Source organism: Protopterus annectens, chromosome 10.part0 (genome assembly GCF_019279795.1).
Source record: "Protopterus annectens isolate FY-2018-M chromosome 10.part0, PAN1.0, whole genome shotgun sequence".
In the NCBI taxonomy this organism is placed as follows: Eukaryota; Metazoa; Chordata; order Ceratodontiformes; family Protopteridae; genus Protopterus; species Protopterus annectens.
This window is the reverse complement of record NC_056744.1, coordinates 1287745241-1287748044: the sequence shown is the minus strand read 5'-3', so window position 1 is coordinate 1287748044 and position 2804 is coordinate 1287745241.

Genomic DNA, 2804 nt, shown 5'->3' with positions numbered 1-2804 from the left:
ATCTTTTCCATCTGTCTGAGCCTGAGAATTATCAGATCCAATTGGATGCAAATCCAGCAACTCAGACTCATCAGCTGCAAAGCTCCACCTACTCTCCCACAAGGCATGACCCTCCTCAAATCTCCACAGATCTTGTTTGCCATTTCCAGCATTCAGACGCAATCATCGAAGCTCCATGGATAAATACTCTTTTTGTGTTTTTGCTAATTTTCATCTCCTTTATTTGTATTTACAGTGTTATAGTTCTTCTAGTTAGTGTTAGGATTGTTGAATAGTTTGACTTTCTTAGTTGTCTCTGTCCATCATTTTAGTATGTGGGTGTTATTGGTGAGCTTTCCTTGCCACCATTTTCTGAGCAAGCTTTCTTGCCCTAATCTGTAAAAAAAATAAAATAAATTATTCTTTCCTTCCTTACATTTCATACTGTAGTGTGTTGTGAAGGACTTTATTTTAACACCTAGCTTTTGATAGTCTGTTGTTGTTGTAGTGATAGTCTGTGTTCTTTTTATGCCTTTGACTCGTAGCAAGAAAAAGTCGGCTTTGGCTGTCGAAAAAATGTGTTAGGTGTGGGCATTAGTTGTCCCCCACGATTCACACAAGAAGCGTGTTTACAGTTTTGGTGTCTCACCTAGCTATGAAATATCAGGCTTGTGCGTCTTTTGGAGCCAGAGCATTTGCTGATCACCAGCCTAAATTGGCCCCAAAAGGGATGCATCCCCTTTCTGCTTCTTTTGCTGGTCAGTTGCCTTTGTCTCCTTCTCCTTCCAAGAAGACTGGCAGTAAAGAGAAAGAGGGATCATGAGGAGAATGAGAAAGAAAAGGCTAAAATTAGAGGAAAGACCAAAAACTCTCCTGTTCTCTTAAGACCAGCCAGATACGAAGGTCCCAAAACCTTCGACCCCCTCTGGCCATCACCTGTACTAAATTTCTTCACCCTTTTTTGACTGCAGCTCCCTCTACTGATCAGCTCCACTCCTTTATTCAGATTACTCTTGAGCTGGAATTCCCCCTTCTCAAAAGCCATCCTCCTGTTGGGTTCAAGACTTTCCATTTCAGATCCGGAAGACTTTTTAGCCTTTGCCTCAGTCCACCAAGCTATCATCTGCAGCTTCATCAAGATATGCTTAATCCACCATGAGAATTAGAGATTTGGATTTGAAGGAACTCATCTATATCTTCTTGAAGGCCCAGATGGACCAGGGGATCATTCCTTCATCTTGTGTTCAGAGGATTGAAGGTTCTGTATGGCTGTGATACTGTTTGATCCTCCTCAGGCCATCCATTTGTGCTGGAGTCCATGGTTCTGGCACTGCCCTATCCTGCCTCCTTTGTTGATGCCAGCAGCTTGGCTGCCCCTGGCTGTAATGTCTTCCTTGATGTTCTCTACTCCAGTTCCTTTGGAGGCTATTGCTTCCTGGAGCTAAGGGCATGCATTTGAATTTGATTCTGAGGCTTTCAGCTGTTCACTTCTGTGGTCTTTTCTGTTTTAGAAAACTCTGGTCATATGTTGACATTGGACCTATTGGTGTTAGAGGATTGAAAGTGGAACATTTTGTAGATCTGTGGATCATTAAGGGTCCCTTTATAACCATGCAACCATTAGATCTAGGTATCAGTGCTCAATTTCATTGGAAGGATTATTTATCATTCTGAGACTGGAGTTTCCATTCTTAAGTTGGATCCATTCTGATCCTCCCATCCATCTAAGATGTCTGATTAACATAGATTGCTTTCAGAATGGCTTACACTTCTTGACCTTGAGATGCTGCAACCTATGAGCTCCCTTGTGTGTCCCCCAGCTTCCCCACCCAGGAAGGCCATGTGAAGAACAAGTGCACAAGAAAGCACATAGACTGTTCTGAGGAGTCTTTCACCAAGGATTCCAACCTCTGTAAAGGGAAGGGGTCCCCTAAATCCTGCCTTGTGAAGACACCTTTTTTGGCAATTTACTAGACTTGATGAAGCAATAAGTGGGGATGGAGCACTGAAACTTCTTACACAGAGTAGTCTGTCTTTCTTGAGGCCTTTGGCATGGGACTATCCACATCTTAGGTGGTACCCCTCAAGATGCCTTCATCAACTTTGTGTCTCAGAGGGCTTGGAAAGAACCCAACACAGTGGAGCCCATTCCTTGAAAGCCAGGCAGGGTGTTTGTTCCTTCCAAAGATAGGTTGATGTTCATCGTGCATACACCTGCCGTCAGGCGGGTCCTCGGTTGGCCGAATTCCAAAGTCTAGGTCCGGCGTCAGTTCTTCCCTGACGTCAGTGCGACAGGGGTATAAAAGAACCAGCCAACGCCATTTTCTGCAGTCTTTTTTGCCGCGCGGTGCCCGAAGCAGAAGCAGTTCGCAAGTGCCGGTCGGCCAGCTCCTGAGATTACGAAAAATTTGGAAACCGAAGTCTTTTTAAAAGCTAAGTACCCCGTTGGGGAAACTTTTCTTGCCTCAGACCGATGTCAGACAAAGTTAATAATTGTATTTCTTGTGGGAAGCAAATACCGCATAAGGATTTCCATTCCCTCTGTATACCTTGTTTAGGCCCAGACCACGACGTCTCGGTCTGTCACTTTTGTGCTACCTTCAACAAACGCACTATTAAGCATCGGGCGGAGTTCGCCCAGCATTTTTTTGGGAAAGCATTAAACTATACCATGTCGTCGGATACTCAGACTCCGATTTTGTCTAAAAAAACGCAAAGACAAGGACCGACACTCGAGGTCCGCGGCCTCTACCGACACCACGCCAAAGCCGACTACACGTGGTCCGGTTCTCAGTGAGGCGCCTACGCAGCCCCTGATTACCGAC